This window comes from Megalops cyprinoides, chromosome 20 (assembly GCF_013368585.1).
Source record: "Megalops cyprinoides isolate fMegCyp1 chromosome 20, fMegCyp1.pri, whole genome shotgun sequence".
NCBI lineage: Eukaryota > Metazoa > Chordata > Actinopteri > Elopiformes > Megalopidae > Megalops > Megalops cyprinoides.
In genome coordinates, this window is record NC_050602.1 from 10,053,566 (window position 1) to 10,078,559 (window position 24,994).

The window sequence follows — 24,994 nt, forward strand, 5'->3', positions numbered from 1 at the left end:
AGGACCACAATCATACTTTTTACCTGTTTACAAAGAGTGGTTTATTAATCAGCAAAAAAATATGCATACAAATGTGGCCACTGAATTTGTGAAACCTACACAACTCAGTTTTCACCTCTAGATGAAGATGAAGAACTATAGTCTGGAAAGCTGTATTTGGGGAGGTTGTTTTTTTATGGGTTCAAATAGCATGGGATCTTAGCACCCTGTTTTTTGTAGGATTATTATAATTGGTATAACAACACAGTCAGACTACATGAAAACAGAAACACATAAATCTCTGTCAGTATGAATTTTGCATTTACTGTGCAAAAAAAAACAATTTTAGAATCACCTTTAGAAGAGATTTTAGATTGTATATCCCTCTTGATTCTCTCTTTCCTTCTTTTCTCCTTTCTTTTTTCTTCATTTATTATTGCTGATTAGGAAAAAAACTAGCATGATCGTTCTTTTTACTTGAAATGAGATTTCATGTCATTGATTTTTTTTTTTTTTTTTTTGGCACAACAATTGCAATCACGGTACAAATGTTTGTTTTCCTAATGCACTGTTTATTATGTGGTCTTATTGTATTAGGTTTGTGTATTTCTGCTTTGTACAGTAAGTCTCTGTGGAAAAGGGCATCAGTCAAATAAATTGAATTGTAAACATCACTGAGCATTTTCATGATATCATACTTCCTATAGGAGGTACCTTTTAGACACAATGCTCACCATTTATCATTGAACATATAATTCAAAAATTCCATCTTTAATTTATGTTTAAATAAACTGATGTTTCAAGACTGATTACCATTTCATAGGAAGATGAGGAGGTGAGCCAAACCGTCATTTACATGCGGACACCCCTGTGCATATCTGTGTTTTATCTGAAAAAAAATAGAAATTAATAAGTCCATATTAATTATTTTGAAGTGAGGACTATGTAGGCTTCAATTATGTCAGAAATAAAAAAAAATCCAAATATAAATGAATAAGATATGACCTGTGCTTTTGACAACCTCTGGTAATAGAGGTCATGTTAACATGGGGCTCAATGATAACATGACCTCTATGGGAGGTCTACAGAGGTCATGTTAACATGAAGCACCATGCAAATGTGAAAGATGTGTGTTTGGGGCAAAATAAGGGTATGTCTCATTTATTAACAATATAAACACGTTGTGGCCTGATATTTAATTCAGCTGTCTCTCCACAGCCCTGATGGTCACGAAAAGGTGGAATGAGCAATGTACTACAACGGTGATTCTGTATAACCGACACCATTGTCTGTAATTATAGACTGAATGTAGTTAAATGTAGAGAACTTGCTTTATACATGACTCTCTCTGCACTCTGAAACATGTAGCCACAGACAACAGATGAGATGCATCAGTGAGATACACAACATTAAAACTGACATCCATAACATGTGCTCATTGGTAACGTGCAGTACATGTATGTGAAGACTATCTACTCTGTCATATAATATTGTGCAAGAACAAATGCTGGAAGTAATCTGTTTTTTTTTTTTTGGTCCTGGGCAGGGGTCATTACATGTGTGTCAAGCACAACTTATAACCATCAGTGCTGAATCAGTTGTAAACTATGGCCTGGACCACTCCAGCTTACGGTCCTGATCAGAGATCTGAAATCTCCCATTTCAAAGAATCATTCACTTGGACTGAAAAAGTGTTCTTATTGGCCCATGCACACTGAAGATCCACTGTCAAACAGTACCTGCAAATCAAATCACCATGTATACCAATTTCAGTGTTTACAAATTTAGGCTGAAAAAAACTTTTCTTTCTTATCTCTGTGCTAAGCACTAAGATTGGCCCCTTTTGTCATTTACGGAAACAAAGTAAAACTATTATTATTTACTATTACTACTATTATTTTAGTCCTAATTTTTGTTAAATATTCAATATAAGCATGGTATAGTTAATTTGATGTATCTGCCTCGGTGTCCAGTTCTAGACTGTTCAAAATCTGATACCCAGGCAAGTCCCATTGAAAATCTGGATCTGAAGCAGTGAACACACTGCATTTACATTAACGGTACATTTACATTCAGTCATTTAGCAGATGCTCTTATCAACAGAGACTTACCAAAGTGCATATAGGACATTAAGGCTAATAACAGAGATGATCCTAACTCATCAGAGATTGTAGGAGTCATTATATAACATCATATTCTGTTTTCTGGATAGCTTGCATATTCTGTCATAGTAGGTACAAGAGGAAGTTTGATGAAGTTTGTTAAAAAAAAAATATGTCTGAGGACATAGCAAGAACATTTCTGTATCCCAAACATCCATATTCCACATCACACACATACCACTTTTTTACCGGAATAAAGGGTAATAAAGGGAATGGTGGACTTTCAATACAGGGTTATAAGGAATTAATGACTGGCTAATGATTAATCAAAAGAAAACTACATCACTACATAAGCTTGATATTGAAAAGCTATCTCTCTCAGCTCGATATTGAAATGACACATTCAGCAGTTTTTGTTTCTTTTACATCCACATCAGGTCACTGTTCTCATCAGGCTCCACCCACACATCCCCACTGACAAACTAAGACATTCTGCCTCAGGTTCTCTCCTCTAATAACCTGAAGATTAGAGTCACAATACCATGCATCTTTTTGCAGGGCTACTGTTAATTGTTTCCCTCTGTAAGTTTTCTTTTCATAAGTAATTTAAGTGTTGGATTTGTTCCTGTGACTACTCTTACCTAATAGTGATGATATAATATTGATTTGTATTGGTTCAATACTTTTTAGGCATTTCCTCTGGAGATGAAATCACACAGGAGAAGAGCGCAATGCTGGGGTCAGAAGGACAAGACATCTCTCTGGAATGTTCCTTCAGTAACACCTACAGCAGCTCTAATGATTGGTTCTACTGGTACCGGCAGTATCCTGGATCAGCTCCTCAATATATACTACGCAGAGGGTACAGCAGCCACACTGCAGATTTTGCCAAAGGGAAATTTGATTCAAGGGTTAGCAGATATAGAACATTTATGACCATTTCAAGATTAACACCAGAAGACACTGCTATTTATTATTGTGCAGTGAGGCCCACAGTGGTGCAGAAATGGTAACTCTCATACAAAAACCTGATTAGATACTATAGCTTAGAAGGTTTCACAAAAAACTGAGAAAAATGAAAATGGTTTACCAGAACAGGAAACCCCACCAAACACATTGTTTATACACCTGGCTCCATTCCAAAGCACCTGTAGGATGTTTGTACTGAAAATAAAACATTTTGGAGTCTAAATATTACAATCTGCATGCCCACCCCCCACCTCTCAGTCACCTTTTTCCCCCTGCAGGTAACTCCACCACGAACCACAGGACAGGTAACGACAGGAAGGCTGATTCTGTGTCCCATGTCCAAAGAACTTACCCTAGTTTCATTCATGACACATTTCTGTATTTTCTATTCCTTCTGGAAAGAAGCACTCTGTGCACCACATTGCAAGGATTCAAGAGCTGAGCTTTTTCTTATCCTGTTTCACTCTGTCTTTGTCTCTACTCACATAAAGCTCATTTCACTGCCCAACATCCCCTGCATTCATACAAGACACTGAAAAAGGACAGTCCTCTGGTACACTCAGTTACAACCAAAGCCTGTTTTACTTTATACAAGTCCCAGAGTGCAACAGGAGGATATGCTGTGTGGTTTTATATAGTAAAATTGGAGTCAGAATACTTTGTTCCATTGTGCATAGTGTGAGGTAGCAATAACTCCATCTCCTGTTGGCATACTGGCATCGCAGGCACAGCCAAAGTTAAGAAGATGCTCCTGTTACCAATTTACCTCGTGACCGCAAGGCATTTAAGCTCCCTCATACCACACCCTGACTGTAATGTCTCTGTGGGAAAGATCTCATATCAGGAGAGACTCAGAGGTTGTGTTGCTAAGCGGAAGACTTGCTGAGCACATTTTCCCTGAAGGATTGTGAAACTGGAAAACTTTGAACTCTAAAACCAATGGAGGTGGCTTATCCGATCATCCCAATAGGACCAATAGTAAGCATGTTGATTTATTTTATATGGTCACTTTGCAACCATGTGGTGGCCCAGGAATAGCAATAGACATCCACAATTAGCAGCAGTTCAGAAGACACTCCATCTAGGAATTAGATTTTATTTTGTAGTCCCTTAGTTATTTGTGATATGGCACAGTGCTATTTGTTTACAAGCTATGTAGTATAATATAGATATTTTACTTGATCTAAAACTTCCAAATGTATCCACTGAGAGGCGACATTGCAACACAAACATTCATGCTTTCAGTTCTATAGTCATGTGAGCACCTCCCCTTAAAGCCTAACACTGCAGAAGTTATGTAAAACAAACAGAGACAACTCTAAGTAAGAATTTCACTGGCACAGGCCCGATGCTATAGAAATTGGTCTGTTGTTGTATTTCACAATCATTTTTCAGCCTCGTTATGGACAATCGGTTGAAGATTTTACTTATTTTTTGTGCATGCTGCTTTGGTAGGTTTTGGTTCTTTTCCTCCTTTGTTCTTTCATTTTGTTTGATCCCTGCTTTGTGTCACTGATAACTTTTCTCTTACTTTTCAGAATGCAGAGCTGAAGACAAAGTGACTCAGTCCACAGAAAGTGTGATTGCATTTGAAGGAGGATCAGTGACACTTGGCTGTGACTACACCACAAGCTATCCAGAAAATTCTTATCTCTTCTGGTACAGACAGTATCCAAATGGCTTTCCTAAGTACATGCTGAGGTGGCATACAGCTGGAAAAGGAAAAGGGTACACCGAGCCTGAGTTCAAGGAGAGATTTCAAGCCAATTTTACTTCAAGTAGTGTACCTTTAACAATACAGGAGCTGCAGCTGTCTGACTCTGCTGTGTATTACTGTGCACTGAGGCCCACAGCGACACTGAAGTACTCAACTTCCTTTCAAAAACACTGAGCACCACAGGGAACATTGAGGTTCTTCTCATTCTTCTTATGTAAGTTTAGGATAAACCAATTTTTGGTGCTTATTAAGTGTAAATCAATGTTTCACAAATTGACTTTTGTGCAATCAAAACACATTGTTTATAGGAATATTTTATAGCACAAAGATGTGTCCCAAATCACACATTAGCATACCATGCACTCATATACTGCATAATATGTACCCTACGAAATCATACTGTACTCATCAATAAGTACGCAAACACAGTCTGCATCAAATGTGATTGAACTGCTGAACTTCTGCCTCTGTGTCAATGATCTTTTACCTTGGTTCATTAGACAGGCTAGCTGTCTAAATATAGCATTTTGCTATCATAAAAAATATGACTTCCACGTTACATCTCAGTACATGAAACCATCTATGTTAATGTAATATTGATTAAAAATAAAAACAAGATATTCAATAAGTACTGACAGTTGTTTGTTACCTACCTGCTTATATTTGTATCCTGAATTCTTAGAGATGATTATGCATCTTACTTAATCTTAGTAAATCTTTTCTTCCTGGTTGGGTTAGGACAATGAATTATGCAAACTTTTGAAAAATTATGAAGTGCAAACTTTAAATTCCACAATGCATGTGAAAGGCACTTCTGCCCTTTTCCAAGTATTCCTTGAACAAACTGGAATGATACAACTCATGTGTGTCAAACTAAGATAAAACACTAGTGAGCTGAACTACTCAACGAATTATGCAACTAGAGTCTGTTAAACAACTCAAATGTGGTGTTCAAGTATTCAAAGAAATCTACACCTCAGATGTGGACTGCTGAACTCAGACTCTCCTGCTGTTGCTGTTGCAACAACTAATGATACAACTAGCCTGCAGAATGACATTATCTTGCATTTCCACTTTAATGAGTTACCAATCTGTCCAGTTTGAACATACATTTCTTTATGTGGTGACCTGGTGAAAGAAACTTTTCAAAATTTATTTTTTTTAATCTTCAGTTTATACTTTATGAATGACAAATACATAATGACCCACAGATTACACATAATTAAACATCCTCTCCTCGTGAAGTATTAAATTGATCTTATTTTTATTTCACAGACATATTCTTCCTCTTGTCACAAAAACATGGAATGACCAGAATTTCTAATTTTTAAAAATATTTTGGATTTTGTTTTGATGTCCTGATGTTTATATACAATAAAGAAGATGAAAATTCTTGGAAATGTTCTGTGGAAGGGTAAGTGCTACTTTGAATACTTGGCAGATGGTGGAGCTCTGAATTGATAAAAACAGAAATATATAATTTCCCCGCAAAAAAAAAAAAAATAAATAAATAAATAAATAAAAATGTATAATGGAATGGTTATGGCATACACACAATACTATTACAATACACTGTAACAGCATGTTGCTCATAATTACTGATCACAGTCCAAACTCCTTTGTATACAATCCATACCTACAGAGCAATAAATCTTACCCTGTATTTATCAATCCAAATGAAAGCTTTTGATTGTTTGAAGGGATGGCTTTGAGAATATGTTGGATGAGAGCAGAGATGATTTAATTGAATTTCCTTTTAATGCAGACATAAAATACAAATATATTTTTCCTGTGTGATCAATGAACTTGCCAACTAGTCTACACTGAGCCTTCCATACCCAGAATATCCTGTTGATTTTAGGGTACAAATTACTAAGTACTAATTTGTGAGTAGAGATTAATGCAGAGGGTCTCATTAAGTCATGTGTTTTGATCATTAAATATCAAATATTCAATTATTGATTTTATAAATTGTGAAAGGGAATTTTTATTTTTTGACCATGTCCTCTAAGAGTAAACTAAAATTAAACTAAAACATTTGTGTTGTTCATGTTACTGTAGATATACTATAGTTACTGAGTGGGGGGAGTTTCCCGGCAAAACTACACAGAGGAAGTCAGAGTGGAGGACTGTCTCTGTTCCAGCTGCACTGAGTCACTTTGTCTTTTTCCAACATCTACCACCATGCTGTACTGCTTCTTTCTCCTGGTGACAGTATATGTGGGTAAGTGACATTTTGTGTTTCTCATCCGTGAAAATGCAGCTTCATTTTAAAGCTGCATATTAAATCTGAACATTAACAATTTAACAAAAGCGGGGTTTGTGTTTTTGTACTCATAACAATTACTTCAATCTCCCATTTGTATCATACTGTATGTGGTCATGAACATAGTTTTGTTTAAACAAAGTCAAAACTTTTTGTTTTGTAGGTGACAGTTTTCAGGATGGAATTACACCAGAAGCTGAAGCAGTGCATGCTTTCGAGGGTAGCAGTGTTACACTGTCATGTAACTACAGTGGTACTGCAAACAGTTTACACTGGTATCGCCAATACCCCGGATCCAAGCCAGAATTCCTCATTCTCACATATACAACTGCAAAAACAGGACGGTTTACTGTTATTCATAACAAAGACAACAAGCGTGTGCATCTGGAGCTGAGCTCTGCTGAAGTGACAGACTCTGCACTGTATTACTGTGCCCTGCAGCCCACAGTGACAGGAAACCCAAACACTCTGTACAAAAACCTGACAGCACCTGAGACAAGTTAGAAACACCTATGTGTTACATCTGCATTTTGCATGTTTGCACACTGACATTCATATAATTATGCCACATTTCTTTGACTTTGAAATCATAACTCATTGCGCTATAGACACACATTCCTGCCTCTGTGATTCGAGACTTCAGGGGAATCTAATTCATTTGACTATTTAATTACTGATGTGAAGACATCTCATCACAATGAATTTATCATATACTATGCATACATGAACCAAAGACCACACCTGAATGTATGTCCAAATGCTTGCTGCAAGTGATCTCACATTCCCGCATATACTATTATTCATGTTTATTCTATTGAAATGAATTATAGTTACATGCCATTGAATATGGACATCAGTACCAAAGACAAACCAATAATGACTTCATTCATATATCATTTTATGTAAAAAAGGCCTGAAGTCACATTCTTGAGTATTCAAAACGTAGTATGCAGCAAGGGCACATTTAAAATATTTCTCTGAAGAAGCAAACACAATATTGATACATCTGCAGATTAGTTTAGTTTGGGTTTTACTTGGAAGGTTAACCACATTCACACCTGTCCTACACCTGGTTTAAAACCCTGTAATATTTTAATAGTTTTTCCCTTTCCAACAATGATGCATATCTCTGTCACTGTATGCACCAATGTGCCCCAAATATGCTAAAGTAATCATTAGTAGTCTAAGTAAACAGCATCCAACACTTTTAAATCATATGCATCATTCTGGGTCATCAAGTAAAGACTGCATTTTCTTTATATGACGGGTAAGTGAATAGGGGTTTTCAGGTAAAAAGGCTTCAGGAATCTGATAGTTCAGTTTTTAAAACAAAAAGGATTAATTGAAGGGTGAAGTTAAGATCACCACTTCCCCACCCAGCCCCCTTTCTCAGCTTATTAAACAAATGACACAGAAAGTAGTTTTAGATTATTTTACATTCTCATCAGGGCACTATTGCTCCACCCACTCATCCTTACAGAAACACTCAGGCACAAATTCATCAGCAGACTCTCTTTCCTCTAGTAACCTAAATGTTAACTTCATAACAAGTTGCTTCTTTTTACAGCTCTATTATTAACTATTTATTTCTGTAAGTTTTCTCTTCTAACCTCAATATCACCCTTGGGTGTGTTGCTGCCATGTCAGTGTTTTTTTTTTTAAACCTGATTAAAAATAAATATTAACTTTTGTAGATGTGTTTCATTTTTAGGCATTTCCTATGAAGATGAAGTCAAACAGTTGGGGAGAGAAGGAGAAAAAGTCTCTTTGGAATGTTCCTTCAGCACCAGCAGCTCTGGTTATTACCTCTACTGGTACCGCCAGTATCCTGGATCAGCTCCTCAGTTTATCCTGCAAAAACACAGCAGCGGCAGCAGCTACAAAGCAGAATTTGCTAAAGGGCGATTCGACTCAAGTGTAACAGGAAGCAAAACCGTTTTGACCATTTCAGGATTAATTACAGGAGACTCTGCGATTTATTACTGTGTGCTGAGACCCACAGAGATACAGAAAGGGCACCTCTCATACAATAACCTGCTAAGCTCCCACAGCTTTGATGGTTTGTATGTCACCCATCTGGGTAGAATCAAATGCACCTGTAGTCTATTTGCATTGAAAATGGTAAATGTTGGGATGTAAAAATAATGATAATATTTTTTCACTCCCCTGAGGTTCCAGTTCTGAAATGCTTGGCCAATGCAAAGAATCAGGTACAGATGTAAGATACATCCCCATGGTACAACTGAAGGCCTGTGGCATCACCAACTGAGAAATCCTGTTCTCTCAGTATGGGTTAATTCTGAATGCTACCACTGCCATCATCTTACCATTACCTCACAACAAACGAAGTAACATTGGCAAAATCCTTTACTGACCTGTGCTTTTGAATGCTTAGACTGTAAGTCACAGCAAATGGAATTTCCAAGAATCAATTCCAGATGAATCAGAAAGGAAATGTAAGCTAAGTAGGTCTTTTTGCTTTTTTTAATTTTTATTTTATTTATCTAACCTTTATTTATTCAGGTGAATCCCATTGAGATAGAGATCTCATTTTCAAGAGAGACCTGACGTACATAAAATAAAACAAAATAAAAAAAACATTCATGGACAAATAATCTCAAAAGAATTTACGGTATGAATTAGTTAAAATGACAATAGAAAAATGCAATATTGTGATGAAATGATACAAAGGAAATTTAAAACATATAAAGTGACAAATTAAAAGCACCAGCCATTTATCTATTCAATTCAATTTTATATGTATAGCTCTTTTTATATGTATACCCCGTTTTTGCGAGTGACACTGTATGGGGTCACATTTTTAGTAACTGTGTGTGAAAATGTGATGCTAAATTCCAAATTGCGTCAACAGGAGGAGCTGAGTAGCCTGGGTTTCCTGTTAAAACTATGCAGACGAAGTCAGAGCGGAGGATTTACTCTGTTCTAGCTGTTCTTAAAGTCAGTGTTTCTCTCTAACAGCTATCATGATGTTGTGCTGTTTATTTCTTCTGTTTTCTGCATTTGTGGGTAAGTGCAATCTTGTGTTTCTTTTACTTCTGTGGGAATACTGTTTAGTTTGGACTGGTTATTTGAAATTACCAGTGTTAAAGTTAAATATTTTCAGTTTGCAGTTTAAGAAAGGGGATGAAAGGAGATTTATTTTCTGTATTTATAAAGAATACTCATACATAAATAAAGATTATTCTGCACAATTTGTACCTGGTATGGTCATAAACACTTTTTTTTTCTTCTGCAGATGACAGTGTTCAGAATACAATCACACCAACAACTAATGCAGTGCATGCTCCAGAGGGTAGCGATGTTAAGATATCATGCAGCTACACTGGTTCAGCAAACAATCTGCAATGGTATCGCCAATACCCTGGATCAAAGCCAGAACACCTTGTTCTCATCTATCCAAGTCAAAAAAATACAAAAAATGGCCGATATACTGCGAACCATGACAAGAAAAATCATGTGGAACTGGAGTTCCCATCTGCTGAAGTGACAGACTCTGCACTGTATTACTGTGCCCTGGAGCCCACAGTGACAGGAAACCCATACACTCTGTACAAAAACCTCACAGTGCCTTACAATGTAAGAAGATCACTGCGAGGAATCATTTTAAGGTTCTGTCTTTCTGTGTTTAAAGTCATATTCTCCCACCAATAATCTATATCACATTTATTTTATTGTGAATATGTCATTTATAGAACAAAAGCTGCCCTTTCCAATCTCTGTGATTGGAGCCTTCAGGGGAATGTATATATTTTGATAACATATAATTTGATGATGTATGACACGTATGGTTTTATTACTGAAATAAAGAATCTACCAGTAAGTTACTTCCATACAACATTCTGTGGTGGACGATGCGTTATTTTCCAGCTATACTGACAAAGTCATTTGGGCACAATGGAGATCTTACAGAATGCATGAGTGGCTGTAATTGCATGCGATTGACTGAAAATCACTTATTAATATGGAAGTCCTATATGTGAACCAGCCTCCTTTGAGAGACTTTACAGCACTAGTGCGATAAGAACAAAAACAAGGAAATTCTTTTCATGCTCAGCTCATTTCAAGTATCAAAATGACATGAATACAGATGTGGCCTGTGAAGGACAGCCTTAACCAATTTCCTAAAAACTATTAATTGTTTTTTCATTATTGTTAACTACATTAAATGTTAAATTGTTTAATTTTATAACTGAGGATCCTCTTTGCTATTTCCCATACTGCCAAATAACTGGCCTGTGAACTCAATGTCATGCAAAACAGAATTGTCTTTGTAATTGTGTTACTGTCTGATGTTCAATAAGCCACACCTGCCTAATCAAAGACATATTAAATGCTGGTCTGTAGCTGGAGAGTCAGGCTCACTTTTTTATAGCAGTTTGGCTGTGGCTTGAGTCAAGGCTGGTTTCTGTGCCACAATGATGATATAATATGCACCAAGTTAACTAAAATCTACACATTTAAGAAACCATAAAGTTTTGGTTTATAAAAATTTTGATATCCCAAACATACATATTTCACATCGAACATATACTACTTTTGGTTGTCCAACATTTATGAACATGAATAGATTAGTTCAAAGAAAAATTACACAAGCTGCATACATCTCTCTCAACTTCATGGTCAAATGACATTTGCAATAGTTTTAGTTTCTTTTACATTCTCATCGGGGCACTGTTGCTCCACCCACACATACTCACAGTTAAAAGCAAGACAATTTGCCTCAGGTTCCCTCTCCTCTTATAACCTGAAGGTTGGCTTCATGATATGATGCATTTTTTTGCAGGCCTACTGTTATCGGTTTCCTTTTGTAAGTTTTTTTGTCTTATTTAATTTTGAGCATTGGATTGGCTCCTGTTATTAATCTTACCATTATTGTGATGACATTGTGATGGTATTAATTTCTATTGGTTCATTACTTTTTTAGGCATTTCCTCTGCAGATCAAATTACCCAGGAGAAAAGCTCAATGGTGGGGTCAGAAGGACAAACTGTTTCTCTGGAATGTTCCTTTAGCACCAGCAGTGGCAGCACCACTTACTATTCTTTCTACTGGTACCGCCAGTATCCTGGGTCAGCTCCTCAGTATATACTAGTCAGAGGGTACTACAGTGACACAGCGGCCTTTGCCACAGGGAAATTCGATTCAAGGGTTACCGGTGATAAAACAGTTTTGACCATTTCAAGATTAACGGCAGAAGACACTGCTAATTATTACTGTGCACTGAGGCCCACAGTGGTGCAGAAATAGTAACTCTCATACAAAAACCTGCTAAGCACCCACAGCCTTGAAGATTTTATGAAAACTGGAGGAACAGCAAAACGGTTAACCTCAAATGGAAACACCACCACACACTGTGTATATACCTGGCTCCATTCCAGTGCACCTGTAGTCTGTTTGTACTGATAATATATTTTGGAGCATAAATATAGTCTGCGGTCCCCACTCCATAATCACCCTTTTCCCCCTACAGGTCACTCTGACCCAGCTCACCATGAACCACAGGACAGGTAACAATCAAGGCACTTCATTAAAATCCATTACCAACTACATACAAAATGACAGGAAGGCTGATGCTGTACCCCTTGCCACCTCCCAGACCACCCTGCAGAATTCATTCTAGTTTCATTCATCCCTCATGTCATGTCTTGGACCACCAGGGCAAGCCCACACATGCGCACTCGCCCACACACACAAAACAGAAAATACAATAATGGTGGGATGTAGCTTGGCCCATGCCTCACTGCTGGGCCTTACTACATCCCAAAATAAAAAACAAAAGCAGACAGAGGTGGAGGGCACACGCTCATTCTCGCAATCAGGCTTCCCAGTGGCTGCCATCATCCCCTCTTGAAAAATAAAGTTCCTGGTCCACAATCTCCAGAAACATAAAACAAAAACCAAACAAAAAAAACTCCAATTGATTCCCAAAATAGCTCCCACCTAAAATCTCCACACATAAAGCCTTCCTCCCTGGCATCCCCCACAGCTAAGCCTTGCAACCCTCCTAAATACCTGCCCATCACCCTAATCAGGAACAAGGAGCAGCTGCAAGTCCGCACTCCAGCTGAACCCGCCACCCAAGAGCCAATTAACCAATTAAGCAATTAATCAATTTGCCCTGGAATGCGTGCTCCCAGCTCCTCACCAATTTACCTCCAGGGAATCTAGCCCGGCCAATTAATCCTGTCAGGACTCCTGACACATGTCCCAGAGTGCACCACAGGAGAGAGTGCTGTGTAACTTCTTATAGTAAAATTGGAGTCTGAATACTTTGTTCCGTAATGTATAGTGTGAGGTAGAAATATCTCCACCTACTGTGGGCATGGAGGCATTGCAGGGCCAGCCAATGTTAAGAAGATGTTTCTGCTATACATTTTCCTCATTAGCACAAGGCATTGAAGCTCCCACACACAACAACTTCACTGTGACATCTCTGTGGGAAAGAACAGACTGGGAATTTGTGTTTCTCAGGGTTTTTTGAGTGCATTTTCCCTGAGAAGGTTTATGAAACTGTGAAAAACTTTGAACTCCAAAACCATTGGAGGTCGTTAATCCCATCATCCCAATAGGACCACTAGGAAGTATATTGATTTATTTTTACGTTTACCTTAGGAACCATGTGGTTGTCGAGGTATAGCAATGGACATTCACCATTGGCTGCAGTCCTGAACATACTCCATCTGGAAATTAGATTTTATTTTGTAATAACTCAGTGATTTGAGTTTATATAAGGTTTATATAGCAAATGTCCATCAATTTCTCATTTTAAGGACCAAAAATCTCTAAAAATTTGAATTTTCAGGGATGTATGTGATTCCTACAAACCATATTATAATAAACACATTTTATTTGATTTAAGTAAAGTTCCAAATGTACCCACAAAGAGGCACCATTGCAACACAAACATCCATTCTTTCAGTTCTGCAGTCATGTGAGCACCTCCCCTTAAAGCCTGACACTGCATTAGTTCCAACTAAAACAAGGAGAGAGTAAGTGAGAGTTTCACTGCCACAGGCCGATGCTGTAGAAATTGGTCTGTTGTTGTATTTCAAAATCATTTTTCATTGTTGTTATGGACATTCGGTTGAAGATTTTACTTATTTTTTGTGCATGCTGCTTTGGTATGATTTGGTTCTTTTCCTCATTCTTCCTCTTCATTCTTTCATTTTGTTTGATCCCTGCTTTGTGTCACTGATAACTTTTCTCTAACTTTTTCTCTCTCTCTTCAGAATGTAGAGCACAAGACAAAGTGACTCAGTCCACAGAAAGTGTGACTGCATTTGAAGGAGGATCAGTGACACTTGGCTGTGACTACACTACAAGCAATCCAATAAATTCTTATCTCTTCTGGTATAGACAATATCCAAATGGCTTTCCTAAGTACATGCTGAAGTGGCATACAGCTGGAAAAGGAAAAGGGTACACTGAGCCTGAGTTCAAGGAGAGATTTCAAGCCAATTTCACCTCAAGTAGCATTCCTTTAACAATACAGAAGCTGCAGCTGTCTGACTCTGCTGTGTATTACTGTGCACTGAATCCCACAGTGACAGTGAGGCACTCAACTTCCTTACAAAAACAGTGGGCCCCATGGAGAACATGCACAATGAATCTTTCTTTGGTTTCTTCTCATGTAATAGTGCATGGTTCAGGAAAAAACAATTTATGGTGCTTATTTTGTGTTAATCAATATTTCACATTCTGACTTTTGTGCACTCAAAATACTTTGGCTATAAGGATATTTTTATAGCACAAAATGTATCCCAAATCAGACAGCATGCCGCATAGTCTCATAGAATGTACCCAGTGCATAGAATGTACCCTCCTGAATTGTATAGTACTTATAATTAGTATGCAGACACAATCTGCAGAGTCTCATAACTCTTTGTCAATGAACTTTTACCTTTGGTACATTAGCCAGGCTACCTAATATAGGCTTCCTAAATATCTAAATATGATATTTTGAGTTTCCAAGTTAAGTTACATCACAGTATATGAAATCATCTGTTAATGTAATACTGATTGTAAATAAAAATGTGATATTTGATGAGTACTGATAATATCCTGAATTCTCGGATGATTATGTGAGACAGTAATCTTACCCTTCTCTCTGGTTGGTTAGGGCAATGGGTATTCATAAGTGCAAACTTTAAAAATCTATAATACAAGTAAAAGGCAGATGTGCCCTTTTCTAAGTACTTCTTGAATGAACTGGAATTATAAGATTCATTTGTGTCAAACTACTACATGAATGATAGCACTCTTCTTTCTATGTTAAAGGATGAATTTATGATCACAACGAATGTAACAAGGAAAATGGTGTGCCCGTTTAAATTTGATACTAGGGCAAGTTAATTACAGACCATATTAATTTAAATCTTAGTTTTCATTTTTCAAACTAAAAAGTACTTTTAAATAAATGAATTATGTGCTGTCATTTGTAAAAGAAAAAAAAAATCTGACATCCCCTTCATGCATCCTTTTTTGGAATATCCAATTGGACATCAATAAAATAATACATGAAATCCTCTTAGTAGTTTCTGTCAGTGACTACAACCACATTTCAAGCTATTTTATTAGCTATCCCAGTGCAAAATTGCTACCTAAACCAGAATACCACAACCTCAGTACAAGGAATAAAATATATAAAGAGTCGGGGAAAATATTTTTGTTTCCGTAAGTCACAAATGCTTCTTACAGCATGTATCAATACAAACCAGCAAACACATTCATATATGCAAAATAGTATTACAATTCTTATTTACTTCTTTTTGTTGTTATATATTTCATGTATTACATGATGAATATTTGTTCTATTAAACATTCTATTCTATTCTATTCTATTCTATTCTATTCTATACATTCTATTAAACAACATATTATCTTTCTCTGTTACCTAAACAGAGTATTGATTCCTCTGCAATTTTATTTGGAAGATTAACCACATTCAGCTGCACAAAGTACTGCTTTCACTTAACATCACAATGTTGGAGGCATGAAGTGACTATGTTGCTCTCTGCATTTTGAAAAAATATTATTATATTTCCACAGACAAACATGTCAGGTTACACAACTCATTTTTTATATTGATTTCATGTTTCATTCTTGTTTAACAGTCTGTAATATTTTAATCTTTTCCTTTCCACCAATGATGCATATCTCTGTTAATCACTGTATGCACCAGTGTGCACCGAATACAATAAGTAATTATTGGTATTCTAAGTAAACAGCATCCAAAACATACTTTTCAAACACTCTGGGTCATCAAGTAAGCATCAGTACTTTCTACTTAAAGAAAACATTTTCTCACTTTTTAATACAAGCAGTAAGTGAATAGTGGGGTTCAGGTAAAAATGTTGCAGGAATCTAATAGTTCAGTCTTTAAAATTGTAAGGATTCCTCTCAGGGTAGAGCGACAATCCCTACTCTCCCCCGGCCCGCCCCTTTTCTCATCTTAATGAACAAATGCAGTTTTAGTTTCTTTTGCATTCTCATCAGGGCACTATTGCTCCACCCACAGATCCTCAAAGAAACTCAGACATATTCTGTGTCAGATTTTCCTTTCTCTAGTAACTTGAATGTTAACTTCATAATAAGATGCATGTTTTTACAGGGCTATTATTAACTATTTATTTCTGTAAGTTTTCTCTTCTAGCCTCAATTTAGCCTTGGATTTGTTCCTGCCATGTCACCATCTTATTTAATTATGATTAATAAATATTAACATTTATTGATTTATTACATTTTTAGGCATTTCCTATGAAGATGAAGTCAAACAGTCGGGGAGAGAAGGAGAAAAAGTTTCTCTGGAATGTTCCGTTCCCACCAGCAGCTCTAGCTATTGGTTCTACTGGTACCGCCAGTATCCTGGATCAGCTCCTCAGTATATCCTGCAAAAACACAATAGTGGCAGCAGCAGCCACAAAGCGGGATTTGCTGAAGGGCGATTCGACTCAAGTGTAACAGGAAGCAAAACCGTTTTGACCATTTCAGGATTAACTCCAGGAGACTCTGCAATTTATTACTGTGCACTGAGCCCCACAGTGATGTAGAAATGGCAACGCTCATACAAAAACCTTCTAAGCTATCACAGCCTTGAAGGTTTTATAAAAAAAAATTAAAATGGTTAACCTCAAAAGGAAATGTTACCCAAAATATTTTTTACACATCTGGCTTCAATCCAATGCACCTGTAGTCTGTTTGTATTGAAAATGATACATTGCGGGGTGTAAAAAATAATAAGATAACAATCTTTTTTTTTCACTCCCCTGAGTTTCCAGTTCTGACACTCTTGGAAATTGAAAGGAATGACAATTCATCCACCAAGTAGAACTGAAAAATTGTGGCACCAACAAGAGAGAAATCTTATTCCCTCAAATCTGTATGGGTTCATTCTGAATGCAACCAGTGCCAATGTCTTACCATTACCTCACACCAACCAAAGCAACATTTGACCTGAGTTTTAGAATGCTTACACTGCAGGTCACAGCAAATAGAATTCCCAAGAATCAAATTCAGATGAATCAGGGCAAAATGATAGCTAAGTAGCTCTTCTCTTTTCTTTTTGCAAGGGACACTGTGTGTGTGTGTGTGGTGGTGGGGGGGGGGGGGTGATGACACTATATGTGACTGTGTGGGGAACAGAAACTGTGATGCAGCTTTAAATAGTAGGCTACTCCATGTCAGCCCCCAATCACTGCAAACCCTTGGCTGAACAGTCATTATACTGAATCCACCCTCACTTGCTGATAGTGCGGTGATTCAAGCAGAAGTATTGGCTCATTCACATTACTGTAATGTCTTTTCACTAACAGCTTTACAGTATAGTGAATAATGTGTTTCTTTTTTTTCTCATTTCTTAGTATAATAATGGTGTAATGTTTGTGTATCTCTTAGCCCTGAGATTTTTTCTATATCTCTGCTTTGCTGTATGCTGGTTTGTTGTTCCTTTACCAGCCCAGAGACTGCAGATTAAATTTAGTTTCATAGCTACTTCTGGGGCCGTCAAGTGGCTGTTCCTGGTGTTTGTTACATTAACAACTAGCAGAATAAATATGAAACTGCTGTTCCTACTATAGATATAATGAGAAAGTATATGCAGTATGATATCCTTCATTACAACAGACATAATAAACACATTTGAACAGTATTTTTCATTACACATACATGGGATGCATTTAATTCCAAATACTTCCTTGTATGTACAAATCTTAGAGTTCTAACACAAATTAACTGCGTGTCACTGAAAATGTGATGCTAAATTCCACAATGCGTCAACAGGGGGAGCTGAGCAGCCTGGATTTCCTGTTAAAACCGTGCAGAGGAAATGGGGTGGAGGATTTATTCTGTTCTAGCTTTGTTTAAAGTCAGTGTTTCTCTCTAACAGCTATCATGATGTTGCACTGTTTATTTATTCTGTTTTCTGCATTTGTGGGTAAGTGCCATCATGTGTTTCTTTGCCATCTGTGGAAGTATTATTTCATTTGGAATGATTATTTGAAAGCCCCAACATTAAAGTTAAATATCATCAGTTTCCATTTTAAGGAAGGGGATGAAAGGGAATTTGTTATCTGTAATTATAAAGAATGTTCAAACTATATCTTGTAGGAATACAAATTATTCTGCACAATTTGTACCTTGTATGGTCACGAATATATAACATATATATATCAAAACATATTTTTTCTTCTGCAGGTGACAGTTTTCAGAATGCAATCACACCAACAACTAATGCAGTGTATGCTTCAGAGGGTAGCGATGTTAAGATTTCATGCAACTACAATGGTACAGCAATCAGCAGTCTTCAGTGGTATCGCCAATACCCCACATCAATGCTGGAATTCCTTGTTCTTGTCTATGCAAGTAAAGATAGTAATGAAAATGGGCGATTTACTGCTAAGCATGACAAGAGGAATCGTGTGGATCTTGAGTTCCCATCTGCTGAAGTGACAGACTCTGCACTGTACTACTGTGCCCTGCAGCCCACAGTGACAGGAAAACTGTATTCTCTGTAACAAAAACCTGACAGCACCTGAGACAAGATAGCGACACACGTCTAATTGGGAGGTTCTTTTCTATGTATGCTTGCATAGTTTCATACAGTTCTGTGTAGTTTCATACAATACTGTTTACCATACCATACCACTACTGTAAGAACACAGCTATGCTTTCTACACAAAAACCTGATGTGTAATTTTGAAGTTTCTATGTATACTTGCGGAGTTTCATACAGTTCTGTCTCTCACTCAATAGCCATACTGGTTACCATACCAGTACTGAATAAGAATACAACAGTGCCTTTTACATTCAGTGCCATTTATTAAGCAATAACATACATAACAATGTGGCCACTGTATTTGTGAAACCTGCAGTACTCAATGTTCACCACTAGATGAAGCAGAGATCTATGATCTGAAAAGCTGTATTTGGTGAAGTTGTTTTTTATGTGTTGAAATATTTTGGGTTCTTAGCATCCTGTTGTTTTTGTAGCATTATTATTATGGTTGTTACTGTAATGAGACTAATTATTTTATCTTTTATCTCTCTTATCTATTAATCATCTTACCTCTACACAACAAATGCAGTCAGACTACATGAACAACAGAAACATAGAAACACCTAAATCTCTTTTCGATACATGCCGCACTGACTGTAAAAAAAAAAAAATGCTTTTAGAATGTGTATCTCTCTGTTTTTTTTTTTGTTTTTTTTTTTTCCATTATTTTGTTCTATTTTCTTTCTTTATTATTGTTAATGGGGGGGGGTTGCATTATCATTTTTACTTGAAATGGAATTGCATCATTGATAAAGCTTGAAGACATTGTTGTTCCGTTTTGATATTAATGAGTGAGTTGCTGACTGTCCATCTAACTGAATGGAGGTGGTAGGTAGATCCAAATGGTAGGAGAATCATTATTAATCACAGTTCAACAGCTCTAAATCATACGACCATGTAGTCTGTGCTCCCTTTGGGAAATTACTCATGCTAATCTAGTTCCGCTTTCACTTGATCAATTGCTAGCCTATACTTGTTCACAAAAATATATGTATGCATCCTGTGTCATATTTTCAAGAGTTTTTGATACACTGAATATATATATAACTGTGTTATCTGTGCTATTATATGGTTGATACACTAATTTTACGATAAGAACTGCCATTTACAGATTTAATAAAAACAAAAAGTTTATATTGCACATCACACACCTCTTTTGATTATCCAACATTTATCAGGGATTAAAAATGATTGGGCACGCCAAGGTGAATGGATTAATCAAAAGAAAATTGCATAAATACGGCACATCTGTCCTTCTCAGCTTCATATACAAATGGCGCACTCAGTAGCTTCAGTTTCTTTTACATTCTCATCAGGGCACTATTGCTCCACCCACACATCCTCACAGAAAAACTAAGACACATATTCTGCCTCAGAATCACTCTCCTCTAACAACCTGAATGTTAACGACATAACAAGATGTATCTTTTTACAGGGCTACTATTAACTGTTTCCCTCTGTAAGTTTTTTCGTTCCACTTAACTGTAAGTATTGGATTTGTTCCTCTTGTTTACCTTTTCATATTCTTATTAACCTTGATTTGTATTGGTTCACTGCTTTTTTAGGCATTTCCTCTGGAGATGAAATTACACAGGAGAAAAGTTCAATGCTAGGGTCAGAAGGACAAGACATCTCTCTGGAATGTTCCTTCAGCACCACCTACAGCAGCTCTAGCTACTGGTTCTTCTGGTACCGGCAGTATCCTGGATCAGCTCCTCAGTACATGCTGCTCAGAGGGGCCAGCAGCCACACTGCAGATTTTGCCAAAGGGAAATTTGACTCAAGGGTTACCAGTGGTAGAACATTTTTGACCATTTCAAGATTAACGCCAGAAGACACTGCTATTTATTACTGTGCACTGAGGCCCACAGTGGTGCAGAAATGGTAACTCTCATACAAAAACCTGCTTAGATACCATAGCTTTGAAGGTTTCATAATAAACTGAGAAAAATGAAAATGGTTTGCCAAAACAGGAAACCCCACCAAACACATTGTATACGCATCTGGCTCCATTCCAAAGCACCTGTAGTACGTTTGTACTGAGGTAAAACATTTTGGAGCATAAATGTCACAGTCACAGATATTTTTATGGCACAAAAATGTGCTCCAAATCACACTACTTTCCACCATTTTGTTTCTGACACTCAAAATCTTGACTGGTGGTAGGGAAGCACTGCTGATAAGTAAATGCAACTCAGGAGGATCAAAACAAAATCAACTGGAAACTTCAAAATTCTGATTCATCCAATTGCACAGTTGAGAAGAATTGAATCACTAGAAAGAAGCTAACTGCACACCACTAATAAGCACACTGAACCATTTTCTCAGACTACTCAGTATGATACAGCCCCACCCCCAAATATCCACTGGCAATATAATAGTTCAAAAGTGGGCGGAGCTGAATGATCCAGCCCCTCCCATGCATCCAGCTCCAACCCACTCTGGTTGCTGCAGAGATAACCCCCTCTCACCATTTTTTACTGGTTACTGAGACTTATATTCCAATCAAACAATGAGATTTAACTAAGCATATAGCTGAACCATTTATATGACTAAAATAAAATTTTTGAGATTACACGACGAATACTGAAAACTGACAACAGGAATATCAATGTGCAAATCAGCTGTATGTCTGCAAGTTATGTGTATGTCTGCAAGTTAGTATGACAGAATTTTTGGTGCTTCATGCACACTAGTATAGGTTTACTAATATGATTAATCAATTAAACATGGATTATTGATATCATGCTTATTTTTAATTGTTCCTCCCATTTGCTCTCTGAAATGCACACAACTAAAATGAATTATTATCGGCTCTTCACTGTGTCCCAATGAAAAACCATATCACTAGTTTTGCCAAGGCTGTAGTTAGCCTGAAAGTCAGCTCAAATAGGAAAGACAGCTAATGTACTATGATCGGTATTTATTGCAACAGCATAGTGGGCACATCACATCATAACCACTCAGTTATGCATTTGTATCTCATTTGTTGATTATGCAGGGAGATATTATCTCACCATTTTATAAATTCAGAGAGCTCCACCAGCTGCCAGGTATTCAAGTAACAATTAGCCTACATCAGAACACTTCTAAGTATTTCATCTTCTTTTAATGATCTAAAATGTACATATGATGTTATGGGGTAGTTCATGAATATAAAGACATCAGAAAATCCATTATCTTTTCAAAAAAATAGAACATTTTATAAAGCTTTGAGTCCAGAGGTGGAGCTACATAGTCAATGAGTGGGGAGGACTATGCAGAGGAAGTCAGAGTGGAGGACTTGCTCTGTTCCAGCTGAATTGACTCAGTTTGTCTTTCTAACATCTACCACCATGTTGTACTGCTTCTTTCTCCTGTTTGCAGTATATGTGTCATATTTTCAAGAGTTTTTGATACACTGAATATATATATAACTGTGTTATCTGTGCTATTATATGGTTGATACACTAATTTTACGATAAGAACTGCCATTTACAGATTTAATAAAAACAAAAAGTTTATATTGCACATCACACACCTCTTTTGATTATCCAACATTTATCAGGGATTAAAAATGATTGGGCACGCCAAGGTGAATGGATTAATCAAAAGAAAATTGCATAAATACGGCACATCTGTCCTTCTCAGCTTCATATACAAATGGCGCACTCAGTAGCTTCAGTTTCTTTTACATTCTCATCAGGGCACTATTGCTCCACCCACACATCCTCACAGAAAAACTAAGACACATATTCTGCCTCAGAATCACTCTCCTCTAACAACCTGAATGTTAACGACATAACAAGATGTATCTTTTTACAGGGCTACTATTAACTGTTTCCCTCTGTAAGTTTTTTCGTTCCACTTAACTGTAAGTATTGGATTTGTTCCTCTTGTTTACCTTTTCATATTCTTATTAACCTTGATTTGTATTGGTTCACTGCTTTTTTAGGCATTTCCTCTGGAGATGAAATTACACAGGAGAAAAGTTCAATGCTAGGGTCAGAAGGACAAGACATCTCTCTGGAATGTTCCTTCAGCACCACCTACAGCAGCTCTAGCTACTGGTTCTTCTGGTACCGGCAGTATCCTGGATCAGCTCCTCAGTACATGCTGCTCAGAGGGGCCAGCAGCCACACTGCAGATTTTGCCAAAGGGAAATTTGACTCAAGGGTTACCAGTGGTAGAACATTTTTGACCATTTCAAGATTAACGCCAGAAGACACTGCTATTTATTACTGTGCACTGAGGCCCACAGTGGTGCAGAAATGGTAACTCTCATACAAAAACCTGCTTAGATACCATAGCTTTGAAGGTTTCATAATAAACTGAGAAAAATGAAAATGGTTTGCCAAAACAGGAAACCCCACCAAACACATTGTATACGCATCTGGCTCCATTCCAAAGCACCTGTAGTACGTTTGTACTGAGGTAAAACATTTTGGAGCATAAATGTCACAGTCACAGATATTTTTATGGCACAAAAATGTGCTCCAAATCACACTACTTTCCACCATTTTGTTTCTGACACTCAAAATCTTGACTGGTGGTAGGGAAGCACTGCTGATAAGTAAATGCAACTCAGGAGGATCAAAACAAAATCAACTGGAAACTTCAAAATTCTGATTCATCCAATTGCACAGTTGAGAAGAATTGAATCACTAGAAAGAAGCTAACTGCACACCACTAATAAGCACACTGAACCATTTTCTCAGACTACTCAGTATGATACAGCCCCACCCCCAAATATCCACTGGCAATATAATAGTTCAAAAGTGGGCGGAGCTGAATGATCCAGCCCCTCCCATGCATCCAGCTCCAACCCACTCTGGTTGCTGCAGAGATAACCCCCTCTCACCATTTTTTACTGGTTACTGAGACTTATATTCCAATCAAACAATGAGATTTAACTAAGCATATAGCTGAACCATTTATATGACTAAAATAAAATTTTTGAGATTACACGACGAATACTGAAAACTGACAACAGGAATATCAATGTGCAAATCAGCTGTATGTCTGCAAGTTATGTGTATGTCTGCAAGTTAGTATGACAGAATTTTTGGTGCTTCATGCACACTAGTATAGGTTTACTAATATGATTAATCAATTAAACATGGATTATTGATATCATGCTTATTTTTAATTGTTCCTCCCATTTGCTCTCTGAAATGCACACAACTAAAATGAATTATTATCGGCTCTTCACTGTGTCCCAATGAAAAACCATATCACTAGTTTTGCCAAGGCTGTAGTTAGCCTGAAAGTCAGCTCAAATAGGAAAGACAGCTAATGTACTATGATCGGTATTTATTGCAACAGCATAGTGGGCACATCACATCATAACCACTCAGTTATGCATTTGTATCTCATTTGTTGATTATGCAGGGAGATATTATCTCACCATTTTATAAATTCAGAGAGCTCCACCAGCTGCCAGGTATTCAAGTAACAATTAGCCTACATCAGAACACTTCTAAGTATTTCATCTTCTTTTAATGATCTAAAATGTACATATGATGTTATGGGGTAGTTCATGAATATAAAGACATCAGAAAATCCATTATCTTTTCAAAAAAATAGAACATTTTATAAAGCTTTGAGTCCAGAGGTGGAGCTACATAGTCAATGAGTGGGGAGGACTATGCAGAGGAAGTCAGAGTGGAGGACTTGCTCTGTTCCAGCTGAATTGACTCAGTTTGTCTTTCTAACATCTACCACCATGTTGTACTGCTTCTTTCTCCTGTTTGCAGTATATGTGGGTAAGTGACACTCTGTGCTTCTCATCTGCTGTTTCATTTAGACTGGTTGTTTCAAAGACCCATTTAAAATATGAATGTGATAAAGTTATTTCAATAAAAGGGGGAAAAGAGATTTTCTGTTTCTGTAATCATAAAAAATTCTTG